The 12,768-nt window shown below is 43.1% G+C and overlaps 1 protein-coding gene across 1 annotated transcript in view; it reads left to right on the top strand.

The window, feature by feature from the left end:
- Nucleotides 1-12,768, top strand: part of PLPPR5 (phospholipid phosphatase related 5) — a 1,134,012-nt gene that overhangs the window by 135,552 nt on the left and 985,692 nt on the right. The gene's annotated exons all lie outside the window — the stretch shown is intronic.

The raw sequence follows: 12,768 nt of genomic DNA, 5'->3' as shown, positions 1-12,768 counted from the left end.
AACTAAGCAGACAATAACCTGATGACTGACAGATTCACCTCCACTTAGATTCACTTATACCTAACATTAAAATAAGATGCTTGCTATGGGGTCAGACTGCTAGCTTCGCTGTCTAAATGTGTTTGCCTTCATTTTCTGACATGCCAGTGCTGTTAAACTGTCGTTTTGTTTAGAATGTACACTTTATTCAAGACAGTCATCACAATATTTGTAAAACATTTATGAAACACAGTAGATTGTTAAACAACGCATGTACCTGATCTGAGAGCCCTTTCTGAGTTGTTTGAACAGCATGCACTACATGACATTGGCAGTGAGGTTTTCGGTCCCTATGCAATGCGTCCAGGATTGCATTAATGCTATTGAAAATCTAACTTTTAAGCTAGCACTGTATTTTCGCAGCCATCGCTCTCGAGAGTTTCAATTCCCATGACGGGTCTTTGCATAAGGGGGGGGGGGATAAAAAGCTGATTACCTGAAACCCTGCCAAGCATTCCAATTATTTCCAGTGGAAACGGACATGCGAGCATGCACTGCAAATGATGCTATTATTATTCATTAGACAGGGTCTGCATCTATTGCAGGCACACAATTCAGAAATGGAAATGCTGATATTATTCATATCCTGGGTATGGCTCTCGATGGAAAAACATGTTTAGATCTTGTTCAGGTGGCTCTGTTTAGTCCTTGACTTGCCATTACATTACATTTCACAATTTGACATTCATGAGTAGCGTTTATTAACTGTATGTAAAACCAATCTCCCCCTTCCACAGCCTTATATCATAAACTTTTCAATGGTGCAAGAACAATAAACGCTACGGTGTAAATTGCTCTCCTGCAGAAACAATACTCTTTCTATACTTGTTTGCACGTTAGTAATTTTTGCTCTAGTGCTATTTGCACTTGCACCAGTGTAAAATGACTGCAATACCGCCTGTGCATACATGGTGCAAAGTATGTTTACCAACCCAAAGAGTGTGCCACACAACCGAAATACACATCAAAATGGCAAATATGATATGATATGGTGTGGCCTTTATAACGCGTCTGTACACAAGTGTTTCTAGGCACGACAAGACAAGGAGGGGGAAACAAATGGAGGGCAAAATGACAATCTTACTAGACCTTGTGTCATTCAGGTCGTGCAAGTGCGGGGAAGATGGAAGGGGAGAAGTGCCAGGGTGTAGGGGAAGGAGGAAGTGCAGTTAACTCACAAGTGCAGGCAGCGGGTGACTCATAAGTGCAGAGAGAAGGGACTAGGGTTGCAGATACAGACTCTTAAGTGTTTGGGAGCCCAGAGGCAGTGCAAGGGCAACTGGACATGCTAGATCCTGGGCCCGAGTTCAGAGGGTGACCAGGTGACCAGTGCACAGAGCAGTCAGGTGCATCAGCAGGGGAGAGGAAGGTATCACGTTCAGCATGGCCAGAACACTATCCCTTCCCAGATAAACACTGCACTGTGGATCTAACATTGCAGTCAGTGGTGAAAAACTTTAGAGGAACACAATGAGTGGCAGGTGCAAATATGCATAATGTCATTCACAGTGGAATGCACCCATATTACACATAAGAAAGAGGGACTAAAAAGTGGTTAGCCACTCACACAACATCCTGACAAATATCATTGCATACAGCACCCCTCAAAAACAGATAGCACTGAAACCCCAAATGCCACATATGTAAACAAACCCAGCTGGTGTGCATACAACATCCAGCTTCGGCCTGGCATTTGCTCTGCCATCATCCCTTACAGCTGGCTATGTGTAACCACAGAAGCAACATCCCAACCTCAAATGTCCCAAAGCAAACCTAGTCCTGCCAGCATCACTCTCACAACCACCCACCTACCATGATTTTAGCAATCAACTGCCACCATGTTCACCAAATAGAGCACAGCTAAGTGAACTAGCTCCCCACAAGCCAAGATGGCAAGACACACACATGTACCTCATGCACCTTACAGATATTTGCCACAGTTTTAACACATACTGACAAACCACAAAGCACCACACCAGACACCAGTTTGCAGGTGAAGGCACACAGACCCCTGCCAAAATCTCCAAGCACAGCCACGGTAAATTACCAACATATTACAAGGCAAGAGGAAGACCCACACACTGTTCCCCAGATCAATATCAGAGACCCCCCTGAAAAGCAGACACCCAACGAAACAACAAAAGAGGGGGATCCTCCTACACCAACATCACCCCAAACTCCACGAACAAGATACCACAAAAAAGGAGGCTTTACCAATGGCACATTGTCAACAAGAGAGCATTACATTGGATAAAACTGGTACCTACATAAAACGGGTGACAATTGTGACCATATACCTGGCATGCCAGTGTACATGTGACTCTACAAAACCTTTACCCACCATGTGCCATAGGTAACCTATATGCCACAACAGCAACCATGCCAAGGACCATCATGAATGCAAGGATGTCCTAATAATGCAACCAATAAATGTCTACCGCAACTGCTCAAGGTTTGAACTACACTTAGCCTCATGGGCCATGCAGACCGAGTTGGTCCACGCCAGCCAGCCGCAAGATTGCCAAACATTCAGCTGTCACCACATATTGCAGACACCCCGGGGTGCATAACAGAAACCATACCATATCACCTGTATCCAGATGTGGGACCACCAGCATGGATGTACAGTGAAGGATTCCTGCCCAGTAAACCTGCATCACATACCCCAACACAAATACACACTCAGGACATGTTGAGGTACAAGCACAAAACAGCTGGGCTACATCCATAGCATGATGGTCACAATGTGATGCTGGAAATGCATTTTTTGGAGGGACAGGGCCTCCTAGTCCTTGTCCCCCTACATCTCTGTCTGTATTTTCAATATGTGTTCTGCCACTCACCCAGCCTGGACCTGTGGAAGTGCAGCTCTTCATGTTTCCTTGTGAAGAACAACACCCATGGGATACCCTTAAGGCACCATGGGTGGGAGTACACACTTGTACCCCTCATGTGTGTTTTTCGGCACCTATGTGTTACCCATAGAGCAGGGTATGGGCTGGTAGCAGCTACATGATAACTTCACAGTGGCTCTGATTTTCCTCCATTTTTGGGACATCCAAACCCTGCCATAGGAATCATTGGATTCCTGGACAAAGGCAAGATGGCCACTGTAGCCTCTTGGTTTCTATCTCCTTTTTCCTGTTTTTCCAAAGTTCTGGGAATCCCTGACTCTGTCACTTTCTCCCTGACTGGCTGTTTGGTGGAAAGACTGTATAAGGCTCTGGGGCTGCTTCCTGTCAGACTGACTGGAGCCTTCCCAGGGAATGTGTGTTGTGGGTACATCCTTGGGGTGGGACCAGTATGAATGGAGTGGGAAGTCAAACCACATTCTGTGTTGTGAGTGTCTGGTTTTGGTATGTGTGACACAGTGCCTGGACAAGCCCTGAATGAAACTGGAGAGAATGCAATGTAGTGTTCTGGAAGGCTGGGTGCTTACTCCAATCCACATTCTGTGTTATGGGTGTCTGGTTTGGGTGAACGGCCTGAATGCCTGTGAGCCTGATTGGCTGCCTGCAGGAATGAGCCTGTGAATGATTGGTAGCCTGAGCCTGGCTCAGCCTGAGTGAATGGGGAACAAATGTGTATAACTAGGGATCTTTCACTCACTGATTTGTTCTGGATCTGAAGCTGAAATCTGAAATTTGAATTCTGGATCCAGTCGGAGGAAAGAGTCTGCAGCTGCATTTCTTCAAGGAATCCAAAGACTGCTGAGCTAACCCAAGGATGGAATCAAGAGAGTGCCTGGACATGCCCCCTCTTCCCGAGCTACAAGGGACTAGCATGCACCTGCTACTCTTCATCAGATGTACATTTTAAGTCAGTCATGTGTGCCTGCAGTCTGGAGAAGGGATCTTTGTAAGTCCAGAAGAGGAGTGCCTGGGCATCCTAAGTTGAAGAAGTCCAGTTCTGTCACCCAGGGTCTGGAGAAGTGTTTGTGACCACTGGAAGCCAGATTGCTGTCTACCACCCAGAAGAGGGGTACCCTGGCATAGTGCTGCTTGATACCCAGAGATGCAGAAATTCCACCTGAATGAAGAATCTTTCAAGGGACATCCCCAAAACGACATCTGACCACTTTATATACCAAAGAAGATCCCAGTTTTCTGTGTGCAAAGGAAAGTCTGCTGGTGGATTTCCTGCCACCAAAATCCAATGAAGATGCCAAAGGCTCAGCCGTGGTGAGGGTCCATAATCCAGTTTAGTGGTCGAGTCCAGGTTGCCAAAAGCCATCCAGGGGTCCGTACTGCAGGTGCAGCAACGAAGAACCAAAAGTCAGTAAACAGCAAAATCCTGAAACCCGACACTTCTGCCACTTCATCCATCGTCACTGAAAGGCATCCTCTTCAGTCAGGCCTTTTCAGAGTCCACAACAAGTTTCACCTTTGTGGGACATCCATAGCTGGAGTAATGACCCGCCAACTGAGACCACTGCCAAGACTGAAAGTGCTGCCTCTCCACCACTGGTTCCTCCTTATCTCTTGGCCTCTGCATCCCAGTGACTCCTTCTTCCAAAGGGAGTCCATCCTTCAGGGGTGCCATTGAAACTCCACCACTTCACCTGCCAAGGCACCAAAGGTACTGTGATGAGGAAGAGTGTCTTCCAGCCTCAGAAATCATCCAGGGTGTCCCAGATTTGTCATGGATCCTGTTCTCCTGTGCCATCTCAGGTACTTTGGCCTGGTGAAACCTATTCAAATAAAGCAGAGCACTATTGAAATTATTTGGACTGGGCTGTAATAGACAAGATAAAGTAGACATTGGCTTTTCCTTTTCAGGTGGCCCAGGTGGGGGGATCCTTACATAGTATCACTATTTATGTCTAAAGAAAGTATACTGCCTATGTTCTGAAACTAACCTGCCTTTATTCCTTAATCTATGCAGACACCCCTTGCTTAGTAATTCACATGCGTTTTAAAGACTGTCCACAATCGGTGCATTTTTTATTAATCTAAGTATGGTGTGGTACCACATAGAGTTTATATTTTATTGCCATTATTTGAATAGGATTGCCAAAGTACAAAGTGTTATTTATATGTATTTATTTTACTGAACCTTATTTTATATAAAGAAGCTGTGTTATCACCTAACATAGTGTGTGGACATTCCTGTGTGGGGGCTTGGGGATTCACTGTACTTAAGAACCAGTCTGCATCACCTCCCAAGTGCTGAAGCCTTGGTTTCTCATCCAAGCTACCATATAGAGAACCTTGGCTGGGTTCCTCTGTGCCTCTACCCTAACGATATAGAGAGCAGAAATACAGATTCTCCCTCCAGTCTTTATACACATACACGTAGCAACACTGACAAATCCTTGGTCACACATCCATCCAAAAGATGACAACCAATTGTAGCATGGCTTAGTGTATTGCACATGAATACCCTGCACATGGAAGGGCCTAACCAATGTCGAAAATCAACAGCTGCCGCAGCGAGAGAGGCGCCTGAGAGGGTCTGGGTCTGAAGCCAGATTGATAGGACTGAAGGAGGTTATTAGTTTCAATTTGTTGGAGGAGTTGTGTGGTTACTGCTTTCTCAAAGATGTTACGTAGGGAGGGAAGATGGGTGATGGGGCAGTATTTGCTGAGATCGTCAGGGTCCATTGTTGGTTTCATAAAAAGCGGGAGGATTTTTCCAGTCTCGAGGGTCGACGGGAAGGTACCTTGAGCTAATGAACTGTTGATGTTTGTCAGGTAAGGAAGGAGTGCTTCAGTCTGAAGGTTCATGCGTACGGAAGCAAGGAGGATGTCTTCCGCAAACAATGTGGTGTTGAGGTTTTCAAATGTGGCAGTGAGGTCTTCCATAGTTAGTGTCATGAATGTTGTCCAGGTTGTTGTGGTTTTGTGAGATTGGATGCTTATTGTGTTGTCAGTTTTGGCATTTATGTCTATGTGTTGGTGGTTCATGTTGGTATTTTTGACAAAGAAAGAGTACATGGTTGTGGAATTTTCAATGGAGTGTGCTACGGGTGGGTCGGGCAGAGGGTTGATGTAGTGATTGATGGATCTGAAGAGGGCTCTGCTCTCATAGTTGGCCTTGGCTATGGTGTTTTGGTAGTAGTTGGCCTTGGCAATCCTGGTCAATCATCTGCATGTAGCACTGAGTTCCTTGAGTAGGGGGAGGTCCAATACACTGCATGATATTTACCAATTATTTTCTTATTTTTTGATGGTTCGTTTGCTGAGGTTGAGTTCTTGAGTGTACCACGGTGCGGAAGGTTTAGGCATCAGGGTGCACCATTTACTTGGGCATGGTGGTTGATGTTGTTTGTGAGGGTTGTGTTGAGTTCTTGGAGAAGTGAGTTGCAGTCCTGGTTCACCAGAGGTAGATGTAGATCAGGCCATGTGAAGGGGAGTTTAGTGAGGTTTGTTTTCAGTGAGAGCCTGCACTGGGAAGTTCTTGAAAGACCTGAAGACTTGTTTGCTTGGATTCCAAAGGGTTTGCTTGAGAGGTGTGGTGTGACTAATCTCAAAGGAGATTGTCAGATGGCCCGACCAGTTGAGCGCAATAGTAGAGCTGTGATGGAGGGTGGGCAGTGTGGTGATGAGATTGAGGATATCACCTTTCCTGTGAATCAGATCTTTCATGTGCTGTGAAAGGTTCAGTGTGTTGAGTAGGCAGTGGATATCTCCCTTTATTGATTTGGTTTCTGGGTTGCCATAGATGTTGAAGTCGCAGAGGAAGATGTTGTTGGCATGTTTGAGAGACATGGTGGTGACCAAGTCCTTGAAGTCTTTGATGAATGAGTGTTGGGCTTGGGTGGTCTTTAGATGAGGTGAAAAGTGAATGTGTCCATTGGGGAGAGCGGGAAGTAACAGCATAGTTTTCTTTTTAAGAGCCAGTGGCTGTGGCGTCCAGTTGGATGCATGGCTGTGATGCCTTGTGAATAATAACAATGGCCTCTGCCGATCTTATTTGGGCAGTCTCATTCTAGAATGTTCTAGCTGTTGGGGGTGAGGACCTCTAGGAGGTGGATGTCATCCAAATCTCAGTAATGAAGATGGCATCCAAGTCATGTGTGGTTATGAGGTTGGTGATGTCAGCTGCATCATTGATTACTGGGAGAGAATCAGTTTTCCTGTAGTGGTGGATGCTGGAGTTGTCATAGGGGCATGGTGATGTGGGTCAGTTTGCTACAATGCGGTGTCCATGATGTTGCTGGTGAGCGGTGTTGATGGTGATGAGTGGTGATGATAAGGATGGGCTGTTGGGAGAGAGGGGTGAAACATATATATACGGGAGCTTTCCTGATGTCAGGAGGGGTGGGGGTCTGGTCCTGGGTCCTCCTGCTCCAAACAGGTCCAACCATTAATTGATTCAGTAACATGTAGTGGCTGTAAGCATTATATATAAGGTTTTCAAAGAAACAACACACTTTTGAATTGGAATTACACTGACATAACTTGAAATTCATTTTAAACCTAACAAGACAAAATGCTTTTGTAAATATTGAAATTAGCTAATGAAACAGTGCTGCTGTGTTTATGCTGCCCTGTGAAAATAGAACATATCAAGCTGTGAAATTTGTATTTGAGCATTTTGCAACAAACGTATAGATGGAATGTTAATTGTAAATCACATGAGGGATTTTGTATTCTTGTGAACAGAAGAATGTATCATGTAAACATTTTATGAAAAAGGCAAGGTTAATAGCATGTTTCTGCTACATGGAACACAATAGATCTCTTGTAGATTTTAAATACTGTGAACCTATGCTGTGAACTTTTGTTTACCTGAAAAGTATTTTATGTGAGAATCGGATTTCCTGAAAACAGGCCTATTATCCATCACCATGACTAAGAGATTAACATGGCTAATGGCAACATATGTGTTTACTTAGGACAAAGGCCTTTATGTAAAATATAATAAAGTCATAATACATTCCAATCTCAGGATTTTCATTGCTGTATTATTCAAAGCTTATTTGGAAGCCCTCTGCGGTAAAAGGCATATGAAGCCAATACCAGTCAGTAATGGCAACTTCTAATAGGCAGTTGCTTTGAACAGACCCTGACATCCAACCTGGCACAGCAATAAGGCTGCATGCAAAATGTGCCTGCTCCATTAAAGAAACCGATAACACGTTATTTGTATTCATAAAAGCAGATGTTTCATAACATGCTGCTCAAAAACAATGTTTTTGAATTGAACATTGGGAAATGCATTCCTTGCTCTAGCTTTTGAATTCTTTGTCCAATTTGAAAAATAAAAATCAATATGAATTCAGTGGAAAAAAGAGACCAGTGTGTGTATATAAAATAAATGATATGATATCTATTTATCATCAATTCATTACATACATACATTAGTGACTCGGTTATGCATGAAGTCATAAAGACATAAACAATGTCTATGGATGCAGAATATTCTTCTGAATCCAATTCTTATTACTAGCACATGTCCATACTAGGAGATATTTAAAAAAGACATACATCCCATTATGAGAAAGAGAACTGAATGGGCCAATTGAGGTAAAGAGGAGGATTGTACCTGGTGTAAGTGAAGGAAACCTATCACAGGCTTTGTCCAATGCAACACATGTTGTTCCAGAAGTGGAAGTTGCTGGGTATTTAAACTCACACACATAGGAAGAGAGGGGAGTTTTCAGATAGCAGAAAATGATGCAAGGCTGTTTGACAGGAAAAAAGAGGTATTGGGGTTCCACCTGAACATAGCTAATAGAATATCACCTTCAGAAGACCTTTTCCAGATGTGGCTGAATGCAGAGGCATTCCCTAAAACAGAACCAGATTATCCGAGAGGGATTTTGTGAGCAGGTGGACAGATTGAAAGGAAGACCTTGCCTAGCGGTGAGGCGGTAGCCCATTCATGTCCATTCCTTTCAGGGGCATCTGAAAGGCAAACCAGAATTTAATACAATAATCCAAGAATTTTTAGGAAAGTCCCAAAGAACAAATGCAATCCCAGCTAGCAATTGAAGGTATATAGGGGGTATCTGTTTACAAGCGTAATCACTGAAGGCCTGTACATATAACATTTGTGGAAGTTTATTTAAAACAGATTGTCCTAGAATCTAAAACTGTGCAATGCATATTTGTCTTGGGAAAATTATGAATACCCTGGGTTTACACAGGAGCACATTTTATGTGAGTTTGTTAGTGATGTGTATGAAATAAAGACACCAACATGAAATAAAGACACCAACGCTTCCAGGTAGGTTGGATGCTTCTTTTTTAATGATCCTAAGAGTATAGCTTCAACCGACTGTGGTCATGTTCTTCTCCCTCAGCCCTGTAGCTTCAACTGACCCCTGCACATCCCAGATCTCTCCTTTCAGAATTCTCAGTTTCAAGCACTAATATTTCATTCAGGGTTGGGCTTGCAGCATCATTACAGTCCAAGCCAGACATAAACACTATATAACAGTGTACAACATATCTCACAGATTTTTAGAGATTAATACACTTCTTCAACTGTCAAAACCATAGTTTATACAAAAATCCTGATTCTTTTCTTAAAGTCTCAAGAAGATAATGTACATTTAAAATAAACAGCATCATTTTTACAATTACATTGCGCAGCAAAAGAAAGGTTCTGCCTTAAATGGACACCTGGTGCCAATTGAGTCCTCTTTCATTTCAGTTGTATAGTGTCATGCTTTTGTAACACTGTAATACATCAAGGTGTTTTTTCTTTCCTTCCTAAAGTAAAAACATCCACCTGGTCGCAATCAGGGGCGAACCAGGGCATACAATTGTCTCAGGCACCAATGAAAAAGTGGAAATAGTTGCAAATGGCAACTCATTCCTTTTGTGACAAACTGTTTGCATAGTACCCTGGGGGGAGTGTGTTGATAAAATGTGATGGACATTGTGTATTTTAAAGAATTTGTATTCAGCAACAATGGTCACCACTACTAGTCACATAGTGATGTAACTCATTAAACTGACACACTTTGACCAAGAAAACTGGCCCACGCTAGCATTTTTGGTTCGGACATTTCACTAGTGCTCTACAGGCCAGTAAGAGCCCGGTCGTAATTTCTATATACTTCAGCATGAAAACCTGAGTCAAAAAGCATTGTATATGGGACTGATGTTAAAACTGTTTGCTCAGAGCACCATATACCTGCAACTCAACTTGCCACTTTTAACTTATTTAGAAGTTACTGTTTGAGATAGAATGAACGTATCTCTTCCTTATTATACACCATAGGTTTTAGTTACAATTTGATCATTTTCATTATATTGTTGCATTATTTATTTGAGATTTCATCCAGACAATGGTGTATTTATTGTCAATCGTCCACTTATATTACAAGACCCAATTTTTACACAAATTGGAGTAAAACATTAGTGAAACAATAACATGCATGCACTTATTTGGAATATTGAGGGTGGCATCCCAGTAATGCAAGTTAGGGGACAACCTGTAATTTCTTGATTTCTTATTTTAAATAACACAGAATATTCAGATTTTAAAAAACAGCCTGCTTCTTGTCCTAGATTTTCGAGTTGGGATTGTAGTGGTGAGGGATATGATATCAGGGATGTTGCTCCATAAAATGAATCAATAATTAAAAAGTAAATATATAGCATAGCTAGTAGTCACTACATGCAACATCTATATTTTTGTGGCAGTTCCTTACATTTGCTGATTATAACTGGCATTTGGGCATTGACTGCCAAACAATACCATAACTAAGGTGTTGGAAGCTGCACTTGTCATACTGGAAATACCTGTCCATATAAGGCTTTACCTCATATAAGATGACAATATCATACATATGAGGCATGAACTGACCTTAGCACTATGTATGGAGTGTGGAATTCCTGTGGCCCAATTAGGATTGAGATCCTGTGGGATTATTCGCCGGTAGGCATCAGTTCCTGTTGGCCTGGAGGAATCTTTTTGAACTCGAGATCCTGCCACTCATCTGGCTTGGCACTGCTCTCCTCTCAGTGCAAGTGCCCTGCTGCTGCCGCCTCAAGTTGGGCACCTCCTCTGCCACTCCACTTCTGGCCCATCTGCTTCCCGCCCGACATGTCGATCTTGGTCACAACCCATATCCAAGTCCCTGTCTGCAGTGCACCCCTATCTTCTGCTCTGCTTCACTGGCTCACCCTAGAAAAAGAGAACAGCCTTTTGCCTGCTGGCTGCTGACCATCCATTGGTTGGGTTTTCTTTCTTTCTTTTTTTTTTGATTTCCCCCACAGACTTGGACCTGCCTTAATCACTCTGCCTTCCTTGGCTAGTTGCAAATAACATTATTGCCTTGGTCCCCTCAGCAATTCTGGTTGCTTTGATCCCGTAGCTCTTGCTGCACTTGGGCCCATTAGTAGGGCTTCCATGCTAACAACAACCGGTATTGACTGTGGCTCTGTGCAATCATGCTTAATTAAAACAGTACATTTAAATTCTGTCATGTGATGGAAGCAACTGAGAATGTGAAACTCCACCTTAAATATTACGATATTACCTGGCCAAATACACGATCAAAAGGCATACATTGAGATGTATTTGCCATTGGGGGATTTACGATGAACTGTGATGACACCACGTGACATACTGTATACAACTATTTCTTGTTTCCTGTGGCGTTCCTCATTAACTTGTCATTTGGATCAAAGGACACTCGTTTTCACCCCCGGTGATGCTGTAGAGGTCAAAGTCCATGTTCTATCTCTCCTGTGATGTCTCTGTGTATGTGACGTCACTTCTGCACCTTCAGTCATTTTGATTAATCAATATCCACTGGCTGGGAACTATACACTATTTCAAGAAAAGCATTTAAAGAACACCGGTATTGTTAGGTCTTTTTTTTAGCACCATCAAAGTATCATGGTGGGTTTCGTTTTTTCAGTGACAGCTTAGTCCTTGTTTTGGATTATATGTTCCACGGACTCCAACAGTCTAATTTCGCAGGATTACTGCTTTTGAAGGCTTTTCAAAAAGCCAGAGTCAGCACTATAAATGGGAGTGAATTTGTGGCTTGGACATATTGTAGTGCAGTATGTCGGTATATGAACAAACATGTGTTTCATTTTTTTGTTTTTTTTTATAACACGTGGGGTAAAAGTAAATCATCTTCTGGGTAATGCTTGATCCTCAGCTTTCTTTCCGACAACAATATCCCCTTAACTGTCAGGCCATTATGCAAGTCTATGCAAAAAGGACGAGCATACTCGTCCTTGGCTACTTGTGTTATTTCCAGTCGACCACAAAATAAATCAACCATATTTCGTATAATTAACCAGTTGGATTACTTTGGAATACTCTGCGTTGCAGTCTAAAACACCCTATGAAGGCGGCCAGGTCCAGCCTTGGTCTACTTACCTATGACACCTACTGCAGAACTACTCCACCGGTCCTAAAGGAACCGCGGTTTAAGTAGAACGATTTCAACTATGCACAGGTAGGAACCCTTTAGGGACAGAACGGTGCCCTCCGAATTCCATGTAACACTTTCCCCACCACTCTCCTCATCGAGTAGTAGAACCACTCGGATGCCTGATGCGTATAGACGTATTCTCCCCGCAGCGGAACGTTTGATCAAAACTCATTTTGCACGACGGCGGTCTCCACCTGCACAAAATGACTTGTCTTTAACTTGCCATACATTATAAAAACGCATGACTCGTAGTTATGCAGGATTAAGCCAATGTTATGAAATGGCTAATGGCGCCTCATTTATCAGCTTTGGCACACGCACACACTGCGCGCTGAGCTGAATAACTTCCCTCTAACGATGGCTCAAAATCATCTACT

Source organism: Ambystoma mexicanum, chromosome 1q (assembly GCF_040938575.1).
Source record: "Ambystoma mexicanum isolate Mex_15411 chromosome 1q, UKY_AmexF1_1, whole genome shotgun sequence".
Taxonomy (NCBI): Eukaryota; Metazoa; Chordata; class Amphibia; order Caudata; family Ambystomatidae; genus Ambystoma; species Ambystoma mexicanum.
The sequence above is the reverse complement of the archived record's forward strand: the minus strand, read 5'-3'. Positions and strand labels throughout refer to the sequence as shown.